Below are 16,591 nucleotides of genomic sequence, written 5' to 3'. Positions count from 1 at the left end.
TATTCGCTTATTAAAATAATCTAAATAAATAAATAAATGAAGTGACCATCCAGATTATTAACGATAATTTTCTTGTTGATTCGAGTATCACTTTATCAAATCAATGTTCCACTTTAACCAACTGAATTCATAAAATCTCACAAGACATGTGCACGCACAGTGTAAGACTGTTTTAAAGCACCCCTGTTTCCCTCGTCTTTTGGGGATTATACTATCTGCAAGTAAAACACAAAAGGCATTTCTGCCCTCGCTTAAAGTGAAAAGATTTGGATAACATGCAGGAATATAATAAGCAGCTAAGCCACTGTAACCACGTCAGTTTTGCTCTTGGTATAACTGAGCTTAATGAAAGGTATCTCTGTGGTATGAGCGGCTGATGCTCATACCCCTCAGACCCACTCCCCTGAGAGCTCTAATTAAGGTAAAGGAAGCAGACTCATCTGCATGGCTGATGGCGCTCATGCCACTTTACATGGTGCCAGCTTTATCGTGGAGCTGACTGAAAGAGCCAGAGATGATAAAGAACGAGAGAGAGAGCGTTGAAAAAAAGACTCTTTACTTTAGTACAGTGATCCAACTGCAACCCACTTAATATTCATTCTGTTTCACTTCAGATACTGTATGTCCTCTGTTTGCAATCAATGGAGGATAAAATGGCTGGATGGATATGAGAGGATGGAATGAAATGGATGGAGAGAAAGAAAGACTGGACTAATAAGGTTGAGTAGGCTGGATAAAGGGATGGCCTGGGTGTGCTATATGGGTGAATTCTGTGGCTGTCTCCTATTGGAGGGGTTGGTTGAATGAATAAAGAGAGATGGGACGGTGTGGCACTGACGTAAAATGTAGCCGTATATAATCTCAGGCTGCAGACCTGCTCTTCTTAGCTCTGCAATGACTTTTTCCATCAGTTGTACAAGTGCTTTATATGTTCTTATCCAGAGATAATACAGCCTATTGAAATCATGGTTAAACCTGTTGGGGTTGATGCTATTTTTACTTAAAGTACCCTAATGATTATAAGTGACTTACAATGTATTTAGTGTTGTCAAAAAGCATAGCTACATATCAATTATGCAATTCTCTAGTCTAGTTACATACTTTCTGACATTCAAAGTATAAGCATGCGAAAACATGCATGTATGGTGAAAACATTAAGTATGGTGTCTTTTTCTGGATAACAGCAATGACACGCTGTTATCCAGAAACCCAACTGGGAAATTATCAAGTTTAAAGATACGGATGTATTTAAGGTCAATGCAACAAGTGTTGCAAAACACAACTAAAATCCCTCTAGTGTTAGACTATCTCATTACCTGTCACACATTCAATGACCTTGTGCCATGTTTTACGACAGACTAATGGCTGTTCATCTTCTTGATTACACTGACACATGAGAATGGTCAGCTACAGATTCATGTGACGTTGCCAATCTCAGAGATAAATTTATGTGATGAGCGAGCTGGCTATTAGGTGCTTTGAAGGCCCTCCGTGTGTGATGGAACACTAATGTAACATCAGCCGTAAGGCCCGGCGATGATCCTTATAATGACGTCCCGAGGAGCTATTTCAAATGAAATCCTTGCTCTGTAACTGCTGCCCCAGGAGTCCTGGCATGTGTTGAAGGAAAGACGGCAGAGTGGAGCGCACACAGGCGCTCTGAAGGAAGAGGAAGGAGGTGGAGTGTGGATGGAAGAGAGGAAGAGCAAGGGGAGAGAGGATGATGGGAGATGGTCTGAGGGACGCTTGCGGGGAGGGGGTGGGATGAATCAGGCACGCAAAGGGAGGTGTGCGAAGGGGGCCTGGCGCTTGATTCGGGAATCTCAGTTCCATCGTGGTGCCCCAGCAGAGCTTGTTAAACACCTGAGACGCGAAAAGCTCTCCCAAGGCTACGCCAGCTCTAGACAGGTTGCTAACGTGTCACCCTCGGGTGGGATCAGTTCAAAGAAGGCGTGGGTGTCTGGGGGATCATTTATGCAGCATAATAAGCAGTAAGACATCAAGAAGAACATTATGATTGCACTCCTCTCCCTTGCATCATCTGACCCAATCTCATCAAATTATTGTAACACCATTCATCATTTAGTCACACACTACAAAATGTCTACACTGAGGGGGCGGGCGATCTCAGCGTGCAGAGGAAGCCTGGAAAAAAAAAAATCTGTGCGTGTTGTGAAATGCTACAAGTGAGGGATGTGATGCTCTCCTCCTGTTCTCCCTGGCTAAACTTTAGACTCTGGACTCAAAAGATCAGTCGTGTCAGATGAAGAAATAGGGAGCAAAGAAGCTAAAGTCAACCTGTTACAGCGCAGTAAAGCGGGAAGGAATGGGGAAGGGGATGAGGGTTGCTGAGAGGATAATAATAAATACTACAAAGCCACAAAGACACATTCCTTTCACTTACTTTCGTTTCTTTTCCTTTTGACTCAGAGAACACTGTAAAATATAACTTCTACCCCATTTTAAAATATTTCACCGTGGATTTGAAAAGCATAATGAACACAGGCACAAATAAGAAATATGTGATAAAAAAGAGTAATTGTGAGAAGACTCCGAGTAGAAGAATCAGCTTGAAACCTTGAAACTGGAATGGTCAAAAATACATATTCATGCTGTCAGACAGCCACGGTTTGTAAGTGCTCACCTCTGGAGCCTGTCTTTATCCCCTGCAGACCCACGCTGTTCCCACTGTGAATACTCAACACAAATGGGCTACACAAAATGACAAGCGCTTTCTCTCAGCTTCACGAATCAAGGTTTTCTCTCCTCCAAAATGAAATTGAAGCAGTACATTGGGCCGGCCTATTTGTCTGCTTGCCACAGTACTAGCACAGTGTTGTCAATTTTGACAAAAGTTTGGCGACTGATGCATGTGTGATGAAAAATATTCATATTTGAGTATGGTACTGTTAATCTACATTACACAATAGCTTGTACACATGTTAGAACAGCAGAGAAAATACTGCATTTCACACCTGCACACAACCTTGTTCTCAATTCAACCACAGTAGCATTTCACAGTATGGAGCTGTGCTAACTGCTCCCTTGCTAGATCTGTAAAATATCATGCATTATTGTTTCTTGCAGTATACTGTGAGAATATAGAAACATTAAAACCTTTAACCTAAAATAATACATGTTAGAGTCAGCTGTGTTCAGTAATTGGATTTTTTTTTTTGGTTGTGACAACAGCAATAAAAACATTAATGGATATGTCAATAACATATTTGTCATTTAATGCACAGCAGCTGCTTGTATACATCAAAACATTGATAAATATAGGGATTGTTATCCCTTTGTCACCAATGCATGTGTTTGATGTATTTCATTCATAAGTTTGCATGCTATCTATCACATATGACACATTTATTTATCACACATTCTTAACATTTTATTAGGAAAATGCAAAATAGGTGCATAGGGATTGTTTTAAACATCTGCAAACACAGATGAAAATGTAGTATATGAGGAGAAATTAGGGTTTGTACAGTTCAAGATTTGTTTGTCATACAAGATTTTGTATGACCGCTGTCATTCTTCAACACAGCTTGAACTCGAGCTTTCTTGTTATTTCTTAAAGTAGTCTTCAGGAATAGTTCTCCAGGCTTATTAAAGGACATTCAAAGCACTCCTTTGGATGTTGACTGCTTTTTTGTTCTGTTCTCTGTCAAGATGATCCCACACTGCTTAAATAATGTCGAGGTCCAGGCTCTGGGGAGCCCAATGCATGACTGATAATGTTCCAGTGTGTGCATTTTCTGTCCAGGTATGCTTTTACTACATTGGCAGCACGTTTGGTATCATTGCTGTGCTGTAAAAATGAAGCCATTGCCAATCAGATATATTCCAGATGGTATTGCATGGTTAATCAAAATCTGACGCTACATTTCTGCTTTCATAATTTTGAAAAGATCTCCATCACCGCTGGCTGAAATGTAGCCCCAAATCATAAAGTGTAGAGACTCACTGTTATACAGTTCCCTTGACTTCCTATTGCCAGTCATTTCAACCCAAAGTTTCAGATTTGCATAAATAACCTGTTGCCACTGATTTTCTGTCCGGTTCATGTGTGAAGAACACAAATGGGTTCTGCTGTAGATTGTTTTAGGCCTCCCATTTCTTCTTTTAGCACCTTTTATCCAGTTTCCTCAACTTTCTGAAGGATACACTGCACACCGTTCTGAAATATGCCAAGTTTTTGGCTAATGGCCTTTTGGGAATTACCTTGTTATTGCAAAAATACAATTTTATGCCTGTCAAATTGTGTTATGTTTGGCATTTTTAATCGATTTAACTTAAGAAATGGGAAAAAATGATGTGTTTTTCTGACAGGCTGCTGGTAATAAAGTGCCCAAAGACACAATTTAAAATAAAAATGATCAGGTACAAGGACTAGACTGAAAATGTCATGCCCAAAACACTTTGAAAGACCTTCAGAAAGCCTGGAGAACAATAAGAAGACAAGAAAATCCAGCTCATTGGAAGAAAATTATAAATATATGAAGGGTGGCTCAAGACTTTAGCACAATATTCTATATGATATAGAATGTTAACCTGTCCCTTTCTGCAACCTGATGCAGTCCCAACAAACCAGACATGTTTGAATTATTGTTATAAAAAAAACAACAACAACCAAAAAAGGCTGTTTGGGGCATTTTTAAGTTGTCTTCTCTGTATTTTAGCTATAAGAGGTTTTTCAAAGCCCCAGTGTAATTTCTCTGACTTGTTTCAAAAGATTGCTGAATTTAAACACAGAAGGATGCCAACTAAGAGGTTAGATGTGGGAGTGGATGCAGTGCGTATAACTCGAGAGTATGTACAGTACTGTGCATAAGTACGTGGCCAAGGTTTATGCCTGCACTGGGAACTCCACCCCCAAGCTCTTAAATGCATTGATCCAGGAGCTTGATTGCAATCACTGATGAAGAGTGTTATAAGGAGTAAATTATCGTGCGTTCATGTGCATCTATTGTTAGCTAGTTAATAAGTTCATTCAAAGCATGTTCAACTGCATGTTCTGGGACAATGGTTTGCTTTTTATTTTGTCAGAAAAGATACACAAGAAACCAGAAATGATTCCAAATAAGGCCCACAACTGGAAAATAATAAGTACCATTCATTTCAGTATTTGCTATTGCAGCAAGTGGAAAGGATCCTGCAAGCATGGTAAAGAAGGTAAGATAGTGTTACAGAAAGGAAGAGTAAGGAGAAAATGAGTACCAGTGACAAACCAAAAACAAAAAGGACAATAAACCAGAAATACAAGGAAAATGACAGTGAAAATGATAAATCCAGAAGAAAGGTAACAGAGAAACAGAGTGTTAGGACATCTGCTTGCTCAAGGGCCTCACTTGGTCTGGGTCTTATGCATGTGTGTGTGTTTTTCCAGGCGACCGTACACCTGCACAGACTGAGTGGGCTGGCTCAGTGGGCTGGCGTGGAGCTCCGTGGATCCCCCTCCAGGCCAGTTCTCTGTCAGGCCCTGCCAAGGTCAGCTGCCTGCCAGTGGGTGGGTGGGGGTGGCAGTGGCAGGGGGCAGGGAGGGGGAAGCTTCATCAGCATGGCCACCGGGGTTTCAGAACACTGTGTCTAATAGCAACCGCAATGCTTGCACACACAAGCACCCCTAGAATGAACTTTAACACCAATACAAGCAGATCCTGAGGAACACACGAGCACGAGTTGATAGGAACACATTCAAGGAAGTAGAAGAGATTTTTTTTACCCTGCAAATAAGATAAAACAAAAGAAACTATAGCTACAAAAACAAGGAAATAGTTTAGATTCGTTGACAAAGTAACTATATCTACTGAACTTAAGAGAATGAAAGGTTTGCTAGGAAAGTAACAAGGAGACCTGTGTGTTTTAAAACAGCAAGCTCTGTATTATGTCCATTCCACAGCTATCACTTACCTGGATCGTCTTACTGGGTGGCTAGAACCAGGGTGGAGTCTGTGATACTCAAGCCATCCTGAATACCTGACTCACTGATGCACAAATAAGAAGTTCAGCAAGTAATATAATGAAAAAATATACACTGTTGAAAACTTACAGCACTAACCCTGGTAAAAAGTTATCAACTAAGTATTGAAAAATATCTTTACATTACTATAAAAATGATTGGACTATATTAGATGATGCATTTTTCAAACAAAGCAATAAAAAGAAAGAAAGAAAGAAACCAGGACTGATTGATTTATTTTGATCATCAGAATCTGTCCCACATGACTTGGGGAAAGCTATTCACAGAGTGCTCATTACACCCACTTGCAATTGACAATCACCTGACAACCAAACCTATGTCTTTAAACTGTGGAAGAAAGCTGCAGTGCCAAGATCAAGGCCACACAGGCGAAAGGGAATCACAGTCATGATAACAGCGTAGACACACAGTCCTAGATACCGCTCTAGCAACACTGGTTGTGAAGAAAAAATGCATATTCCCAGACTCATTGGCAAGTGGTTGGTGACAGTTGCTGGGAAAATGATTATTAAAACCCAGGTCATTGATCAGTCTCTAAGGGTGTAGAGACCTAGAGACTGGTCAATGACCCTGTGGGAAAAATGTTTACTCCCTGACCACTTGGCAAAAAAAACTTATTGCCATTGCTTTTGTTGCTGGCAGATTGCCAGCCTTACTTTGCACTCCAACTTCTCTGCAAACATTCGCCACACTGCTTTTAATATAAGATGGGGAACCAGCTAGGAGAAGTTAATGGTACAACTATAGTGAAGAGTAACGCAATTTCTATTCTCCGTATGTCCTGTACATGTGGCAGAATCGACAAATAAAGTTGACTTTGACTTTGACTTTGACAATTCAAACTTACTTATTAAACATACTTTTAAAGTAAAAGTTTCACCTTTTAAACTCTGTTGGTTACAGCGCTGAGGCACAATTTTGATTCCCAGTTTGCATTTCACAACTGCTTTGCTAGTACTTAGGGAGTGTTTCCAGAAAAGTCTGGGCCTTGAACGCTAGTTAAATCCAATTCAGTTCAAATCAAATCAAATCACAACAACAGAAAAAAAGTCATGATCCTGTATAATACAGAGAAAACAGAGAAAATCCCAACAACCAGATGACCCCCTATGAGGAAGTGCTTTGGCGACAGTGGGAAAGAAAAACACGAAGAAACCTTCTGCAAAACCAGCCTCAGTGGGTGATTGCCATGTGCAGCGACTGGTTGGGGTTCAGGGGAGAAAGATAGGATAGAGACACACTGTGGAAGAGAGCCAGAGACTAATAATAACTAATGATTCAATGGTGTACAAACACATAGTGAGTGAGAAAGATGAGTGAAGAGGAAACACTCAGTGGATCATAGGAAGCCCCCAGCAGCCTAGACCTATTGCAGTGTAACTCAGGGAAGATTCAGGGTCACATGATGTGATGTGATGAAAAGGATTTTAAATTCAATTATGGAATTAACAGGGAACCTGTTAAGAGAAGTTAATATGGGAGAATATGGTCACAATTAAAAAGTTATTTTTCCCTTTTTTTTGGACTGATGTACCTTTACACAGGTCACTGCAAATTTTTACAGGAAAAAATGTGGCAATTTGTTACAGTGTAATTAACATCAAATAAAGTGAGTTTTAAGTAGAAGACAGATGAAAGATTAGCCTCATCATAGAGCAGTGGAGACACCTATGTTGTATGGAAGCACTGAAGCAGTTGTTCACTGCCACTCTTCCACATCCCCCCACTGCTGTCAACCCTGTCATCAACACTGGTGCGTGTGTATGTAACTAGCTGGGGCTGATCAGCCACCAGAGCCCTCAGTATTGCTCTTTTGTTGCTCTTTTTCCAGCCAGCAGCCCTCTGATTTTGACGAGACCTTGTGCTGTTCCCCCTTTGGCAGCTGGACCCCCACTCCACCCCCCCACCACAGACATCCCCCACCTCACCTCCTTACACCCATCACCTCCGTCCCCCCTCACCTTCTTCCCCTCTCCTCCCTCCCAGGGTTTGGATAGAGAGGGAACAGCCAGTGCTCTCCAAACACAAGGACAGAAGCTGCCAGCAGGTAGCCATGGCAACAGTTTCTCTCTCACCCGCCACTTCCCCGCTCGGTAAAAGGGAGTGTGGAGAATCGCAGGGCCCCTCTCTCTCCTCTCTGCGCTCTCTCACAGCCCAAATTAGACGGGTCACAGTGTTTTTCTGGCACCCGTTTAAATAATCATAGAGAAGGATGTGCATAGAGAGAGAGGGTGGAAGAAAGAGAGGTGAGGCGGGGGCACGCCAAGGAAGTAGAATGGGGGTGTTAATCAAAAAGAGGCAGATTGCTGCACAACAAATGATTTCTTTTTTCCAGACATAAGACTGTGGTGGGTGTAGACAAGGATGCTTGAGATATTTGCAAGCCATGGTACAGAACCTACCTTGCTAATGCAAGTGCACGCGAGGAGGCTCGAGTTGTAATAATTTCAATTGCAGCTTCGTGGTGAGAGGATGTAAATGTCTGGGAGACAAATCAGTTCCTCGTTACGAGCTTTCTGTTTATGTGATTTCAAAGGTTCATTTCCAGATGCGTCTCTGTAACTTGTAGTTTAGCACCTAAAACATTAGAACAGAGTGCATGAGCAGATTTGATCATACATCCCTCTTGGCAGGTATACTATACTGCAGGTCTTACATATTTTTTCATGTAACACCTAGAAGGACATGCATCAAGCTAATATAAAACTCTCGGTGTCCTTCTGAAAGTTTATGTACCTACTAAGAGGTGCTGATATTAAGAACAAGGAATTGTATGATGGAAAAGCCAGAAATGTTTTCTTTTCATGAGCTGCTGCCACGGGTCTGCCCTGGCTTAATAGCATGCTGGCTTTTGAAAATAATTCAACCCTGCTTATTTTCTACTTGATTTACTCTGTGCAAGCCTCCCCTCATCAGGCCATGGTTTTGATATTAAGCCAAAATAAATCAGTTTCCCTTTTCAGCGATATGTTGAGCTTGCACTAACAGCAGAGAGAAGAATTTTTGAATGCAGCCACAGGATTACATCATAGTCAAACAATGTCTATTTTTACCTCAGCTAAGGTTTTTCTTACTTCCAGGAATTTCCAAAACAGGAGAAATCTGAAAGCTCACTGCAAAATTGAATTAAGCTGCAATCATAAAAAGGGGGTCAAAACGGGGAATTAGGCGTACCCTTTAAAGTAAACTCTGGGTTTCAAAGGTGTGTTTTGGGGAATAATACAGTGATGATACATACTAACAACAGCAAGACAATAACCTGAAATTTATCCTGGTCACAGTGGTACTTTGTTTGGTTTACATTACATCATTTCAAAAGTTGCCTAACCAGTGGAAATTATGCTAGTCTAACAACATACGGCCTCCTGCTTAATTTATGTGTCCACACCAGCACTAGTAGAAGAGGTCACTGACATGATGTTCAGGTTCAGCCACGAATCTCTTGTCCATAAAACAAAGTCATGTCTTCTGTGTGTGTGTGGCCGTGAATGTGTGCACATTCATAAGCTTGCTTGACTTCTCCGCATTGACACCAGATGGCCCTTCCCATCATGGCCAATGGAGGAATTCAGCTGGCAAGACCCCTTCTTGTTCATGGTCAGTGTGTGTGTGTGTGTGTGTGTCCCTGAGCCCCTCCTTTCCTACCGCACACTGACCTATTTGTATTCTGGGCAGAGCAGATGAGGCTCCAGGCCCACTGCCCTGCTCCCCTCTAGCCCGTCCCCTCGGGAGGGCATCTGTGGGTCTGCGCTGGGCAGATAGGGCAAGCCCATCATGGCAGCACTTTAAAGACCACCTCACTGGTCCGCAGAGAGGCAATGTGTTTGGATTTCAGTGTTGGTCCCTCCGTGCTTGAATGCTGAGAAGTATCTCCTTCCATTTCTTTGTCTGAGACGGTCTCGTTTTGCGACCATAGTTCAGATGACAAAAGAAATCTCCCGACTCCACTGCAAAAACTCTGAAAATCCACAGTCAAGTGGTAGCTCACAGTGACAAGTAATTGTATAGAAATGCATCTGTCACAACCTAGATCTTTTCTGCAATGCATTTGAAAAATAAACCAATAATTGAGAGACAGTGAGCGCTGTTAAGACTCTCCATCTCACACTTATTAGTCACTCAAAAGGGGCACATCTCCATCCTCTCTGAGATCATGTGTGGTCAACCCATATGTGTTGTATGAGTGTGTATTTCTGTTTGTGTGTGTGTATTTCAATTCAAACTTAGACGAGCTCATTTAAAATCACCCAAGCGTATCTGACAGACCCCTATTTTTAACCCCCACCTCCTCTCCACATCCATTCACCCTATAAACATTATTTGTTGATTTGCAGCTACGCACATATACTCAGAAGCTCACATGGAAAAAGAGCGTGTGTTTACGTGTGTGTGTGGGAGTGTCTCTGTGAAAACACACGCGCGCACTCGCACACAGCCATAAAGGAATGCAGAGCGGTATAATCACAGCATCATCAGCTCTGTCCTCTGAGAGAGCGGGCCAATAATGCCCCTCTAATTGAATAACTTATCCACAGCTATTTCCCAGGGGGCCGAGCTGCAAGGCACTGTCGCCGAGAGAGGGGGCAGATGGTGCTGAACGGAGCAAATCAGCATCCTCCAAGTACTACAGTGTAAGGTGGAGTTAGGCAAACGCACATTGTCACTCGGCATAGCGCGACCGCTCTCAGAGGCAGCAACTTTTTTTTGCCCTTTTAATTTTAGATTTCCAGAAAATGAACTGACGTCGACTGCTGCACGAACAACTATTGTATCTGATAATTACCCAAGCTATGAAGCACATAAATTTATTAAAGCACACTGCTATGGCTTTGCTTCCTTTTTTATTCCATTGCTGAATCTTACTGTGTTTGTCGATGAGAACAGGGCTCCCTCTTCTTATGGGATCCTGAAAAGCTCGCTACATCTCCAAGCTTGGGGGTGAGGATAATTCCCCCTAAGACCTCCCAAATTCTGGCTCCTTGTTCAACCACCCTTGGGCTCTCTACAGGGGGTAACTATACATTCTGTTTCCTTTTCTCCCATCAGACGCCATGCCTCCCTGGGAGAGAACACACACACATGCTGCACACAATACTTTCCAAGTAGCATTGTTGCCTCTATCACTGCCCCCCACTCCCAGTGATACTCTGTCACTGTGGGAAGAAAACATATCTTCAGGCTCATGGGAGAGCACTGTTGTTCATACAGTACTAACCTCGTAGTAAGTACAGTAAAAACAATGCCACATGTTAACGCCACAGTTGTGCTCAACTGAAATCTCGCATCGTGATGATTTCATTATTTCTTTTTCTCAGCTCACTTGCTGAAACCCTCTCTGCACCTCATCAGCACGCATGATATCTACCCAGGTCAATACCTTTATACCCACAAGCATAGTTGAAGTCAATGGAATTTTTATTAGGAAACAATAATGGGGGTGGGTGACTTGGTGCGAGGTAGAGAAAGAGAGAAAGCGAGGTGTAGGGAGAGGTAGTACATTGATTTACCCTTCATAGTTCGTTGCACTACATTTACCCAGCAGAGTGCTCAAATTAGTGCCCTCCAGCTCTCTCCCAATTAGTTTCCACAGAGACGAGGTGTAAAGCCAGTCACTGGCCTCATTACCTCTCCTCTCCTCCCCTCGCGCTTCCCCCCCTCTGACTAAACCTTCCTCCAACTCTTTCTGTTTCCCCCTGTCTCTCTCTCTCCACTTCAGCCTCTCTCATCTCCTCCACTTTTTTTTCAGTTTCAGTCCTCGCTCCCCAGCCTTTATTTGTGCGCGCTCTGTCTGTCTCTCCATTTCAACATTTGTGTGTATTTTCCTCTTGTTCAAAGTGTGGAGCAGACTGCGGCGACCGTATTCAATCTAGGAACATGGTGTGGGGCTGGCTGAGAGACTCAAATACCTGATGAAGAATAGAGGATGTGTCTCTTTTGTCGCCGTGATTCTGTGAAGCTACCTAGTTCAGCACAGTCAAGGATACTGCATGAATATCCCTGCTAATTCACTGTAGAGATCCTTTCAGCCACTCTTTTATTTTTATTCAGACCTTTACTGAAACATACACTTAAACATATTAACCATCTGTGGTCAAAAAATAAGCATGCAAATGATTTTATTGAGTTATGTATTTGCCATTTGTGTCCTCACATCCACTTTATTTTCTTGGCTTTAACAGTTTTTTTTCTCCTTTTCAAAATAACAGCAGAATAATTCAGAATAATTTTTTAAACTTTGACAGTCTGTCTGAGCAGAGTATTTTCTCATCTGTGATGTCTTTACTCTGTTGGATATTTGTGGGTCTCTTCCATAGATGGATTATGTAGAATGGGCAACTAGGGTCAAAGATCTCCACTGGCCCCAAATTCCTTGGGATTTGTGTGTCTAATAATTACATACTGTTATTTGATTTGATACTAGAAGTGTTAATTGAAAGTTATTCCCTGTGTTTTGCAGCTCCTTCATATCTAAATCATTGCTACTTTTGTATGCTAGTTTTTCTGAGGTAGATAAAAGTCACAGACTGGGGGCTTTCTGTGTTTGCATATTGTTTTCATATGCACCAGCATCCTCCCACAGTCCAAAGACATGTATGGTGTTAGGTTAACTGGTCATTCTAAATGGATGTGTTAGTGACCTGTCCAGGATGTACCCCGACTCTCACCCTGTGACATCAGGAAAGTGTCCTGCCCAACTATGACCCTGAATTGCAAATAAGGAAAAGAGGATAGATAGACGGATGGGTTTCCTTTTGAAAGATATCTTGTCTGTGGGGTTTGCAATAGCACTACAACATGTGACATTTGACCCTCAATTATGCAGTCTATTGTGATGGCCTCACCGAGAGGCCTCACTTTATTCAGAGGTTCAAACCTGATTTTATTGTAGGGTCTAGGTTGAAAATTGAAAGCAGTCAGACGTTTTTATATGAAAATTTAGACTGAATCAGTTCTCTCACTAATACAATAGAAGGAGCACTCGTGGTAGATCTTTAGCCTTAGAACAGAAACATTTTTCTTGCAGAAAAGCAAACACCTTTTCTTGTACGATCACACCCCCAGCAATATCTCCTCACCTCCCTGCCTCCTCCTGTGTAGAAACCCAGGGAGAATCTGGGTGAGGTGTCAAGATAGCGTACTCCCTGCAAACAAAGCCACCCTGTCCACCCCAGATCCAGATGTTCCTTATTGATTCCCCTGTGGATTTGGCTGAATGTAACCGCTCTGTAATTTCTCTTTCTCTGTCTCTCTCTCTGTTTCGCTCTCACTTCCACTGTCTGCATATGTGTTACTCTCCGCTAATGTGGTCATGCATGGCAGGTCAAAGGCTGAAGTGTTGTTGCTCCTCTTGAGTTTACACTGCAACAACCAGCAGTGCGGGACTTGTTACGCACACACATCCACACATGTGCAATAACACTAAGTGCAATAATCTTTTCTGGCATCGTTGTATTTTTACTCAGTTGTATATAGCATTCGTATTCTATTTTTATCTTATTGTATATTTTTATTCTATTTTATTCTACTGTATATAGTATATTATTTTATTCTATTCTGTACAGCTGTGTACTGTATTTATTCTTATTGTATTCTAATTTTTGCGTCATAACTTTTGCACTGTCCACTTCCTGCTGTGACAAAACAAATTTCCCACGTGTGGGACTAATAAAGGTTATCTTATCTTATCTTATCTCTCATTCTGTCTCTCCTGCCCGCTATCTGCTCCTCTCCAGCCCCTCTCGGCTGTTTCTGGTTAATAATGCAGCATGCCTCGCTGTCTGATGTTGCATTGGGTTGCTGTGGCACCACGGAGAGGCTGTCTACCTTTCTGGGAGACGCTGCAACTGGTTGCCAAGGAGTTGGTTTTAGGGAGGAGGTGAGCAAGAAGAGGGAGTGTAAAGCAAAGGTCTGGCAGAGAGACAGAGTAAGAGAAAACAGCAAAAACAAAGAGAGTGAGAGGAAACAGACCAGGAGGGTGAGAAGAGAGTTGGGGGTGTGCGGAAAGCAAACCAAGCAAGTCCAGCCATAGCTCGTATGATTTCACGCCGTACAAATCTTCCTCGTAATGATAAAAACAGACAAAGCAGGTGAAATATTACTGAGAGCAGGTTTAGTGTAAGAGACAGCATAGCAGTGGTGTACTGTGGGTTGTGCAGATTTATTGTGTGGATTATACGGATGATATATTTTGTTTTAAACGACTGAAATAAATGCTCCTTGAATCACCAAAGGATGTGTTCAGGTTTACACTTTAACTTTCTTTGTAAATTCCTGTGCTTTCTTGTAAGAAAATAAATACCATAAAGCGATAAGATATGCAGTTTGCGGGTTGCATTGTGGGTGGAACATGTCATTCATGGGCTCCACAGTGATTATTTATGTCATTACATGGCGCAGACGTGGCTCCTGAAGGAACTGATGGATTGAGCTGCTTGTCGGTGTTTCAGTTAAAGGTATTTCCCTGCAACCACCAGGTTTATAGGGATGTGCGCGCACATATTCACATACACAGATCCACCATAACTGCTTAAGATGTAAGTAAAAGCTGACTCTCCGCCTTCAAGCCTCAGCACAATATTTTTTGCGGTACTTAATCTGATTCTGTAGCAAGGGTAACGCAGGCAGGGTTGTGTCAGAGATGTCTCTTTTTACCAGTGAGATGCTCCTACATCAATGAGATTGTCTTTATCTGCCTGCTTGCAGCTTGGGCTCAGATTCTGCCCTCTATATACGGGTGCTGGGTTGTGGGAGGCATGTGGGCGAAGGTGCGTGGCATCCGGCCTAATGCACAGCCTGGAGAGAAATACTAACACTTCATATTCACTGTGACTTCAACACCGCCACAGTTGAGGCTCTCACATTTGGATAGAGATTTTCAGTGAATGAGTCACAGGTTTGAAAGATATTCCATGGGACATGGTCTTCTAATTTAGTTGTGGTGTAAAATGAAAAAGCCGATTGCAGGCATCCATGTTGTGTTGTCAGCCACTCAAATGAATAGTGCGCTTAGTGTCATCTGTCTTAATATAAAAACACAGTTTATAAAAGTCTTGCCACAAAGCGCTCCTCCTCAGACCTCAGGGTTTGCCTTGTGTTTGACTCAGGATATTCCCCGCTGCACCGCATTCCACTGCTGTTCCGTTATTCTGGACAGGGTCCCTGCCTCTTCCTGCCAAAACCCTCCCATAAACACACATCCAACCCTGAAGTCCTCACTCTGCAGGGGGCATTCCAGAAGTGTTAGTTTTCCGAGCCGTCCTCCGTTTTTTGAAGACATACACGTACGTCTGCAGACACACTGTACTGGCACCTTGCCCTAAAAATAGGACAGACAAGACTCACTACTTTAGGACTCCTACCAAACATACAACAGGACTCATTGACTAACTGCAGTTGAGTCCATTTTATACACTTTCCAGCTATATCATTCCAGTAGTAGCTAATGCTAGCTAGTGACCCACATGGGACTCACAGAAGTGACACTTGCTTTCTTGAGTGGAGTTCCATTATCATTATGCCAGTTTTTTTGGCACACTGAAGTCTGACAAAAACTTTGCAAAGTTAAATGGACACCAGCCTCTTTTAAGGCACGAAAAACCAGAAACATATGCTGTGTCTCTTCAGATTGGAAAAACGCTTCCAAACTCCGTGATAACCGAAAGTCTCCTTATTATTCGTAATCTGGTTACAATAATAGCTCCTAAAGAGTGCAGGCATCCCACGTTCAGGATGCATCTTTTTTTTCTTTCTTTTTATAAAATAAAGGGATGCGGTTCTTAAGCAACTAGTGGGGTTGTTTACATGCTGAAATACCCATTTGACTTGCTATGCAAGGAAGGCCAGCTACAATTGAAAAGTCAGTGGACTGCAGCAAAATATTTCCCTTAACATAGCCACGCAATATCTGGGCTTTTTCAAGGCTTTCAGGAAAGTCAGTTAAAATAGGAGTTAGGTCTGTCTCCTTGGAGACATACAAACACACATATACACAGTTTACACTATCTTATTTGATTTTGAGCCCCTGATTTTTTGTTTGTTATTTTGACTTCATTGTCGGTAAAAGCAAAAAGACAAAAGAAAAAAAAAGTGTATATTGCATCCTGTTTTCTTTCCTAATCACTTTTCCTTAACCTCGTGCCAACGAGGCAAGATGTGAAGGAAAATTTATACAACAGCAGCAGTGGTCAGATGATGTGACCACACCCAGACACAACTACTGAATACTGATGGATTCAAAACAGGTCTGCTGTTGTACTGAAGATGGTCCACAAAACGTGCATCATAGATACATCTTCCTTCTTTAGTCTTACTGTTTTGTTCCATGCAGACTATAAAACCTGTTAAAAGTGTCACTTCATTACAGAGGTTGGAATTTTAAAAGGAATATACGCTGGTGAAACAAAATGGTTGTAATGAGAATAATTGCCTACCCTCCTGTATGACTCATATTTTCTCTTTCTGCTAAAGAGATGATCCCATTTAAGACTTGATTTCATTTAGGCTTTTAGCATCTGAGATTGTAAAGTAAAAATACTTCATGACAATTCACAAAAGCCTTCAATTCAGCAATGTTCAAAATGTGAAAATAGCTGACTCTCAGCTCTGAAG

This window comes from Aulonocara stuartgranti, assembly GCF_965226115.1.
Source record: "Aulonocara stuartgranti genome assembly, chromosome: 16".
Lineage (NCBI taxonomy): Eukaryota > Metazoa > Chordata > Actinopteri > Cichliformes > Cichlidae > Aulonocara > Aulonocara stuartgranti.
The sequence above is the reverse complement of the archived record's forward strand: the minus strand, read 5'-3'. Positions refer to the sequence as shown.